A 228-nucleotide genomic window follows, 5' to 3' on the forward strand; every position below is an offset into this window, starting at 1 on the left:
ACATGACGCTCATTTAACTCTCACTTAAATGGAAATAGGAAAAAGAAAGCAAAGAAAAATTATATAAGAATACGTGTTTTGTGTTATAAATGTTTTGTGTTATAAATGTTTTAAGAATACGTGTTTTGTGTTATAAATGTTTTTGTGTTATAAATGTTTTGTGTTATAAATTTTCATAGTGAATGACGCAAAATTATTGGCATTATCATTTCTATCGACATTCGGAGC

This window comes from Penaeus monodon, chromosome 27 (genome assembly GCF_015228065.2).
Source record: "Penaeus monodon isolate SGIC_2016 chromosome 27, NSTDA_Pmon_1, whole genome shotgun sequence".
NCBI lineage: Eukaryota > Metazoa > Arthropoda > Malacostraca > Decapoda > Penaeidae > Penaeus > Penaeus monodon.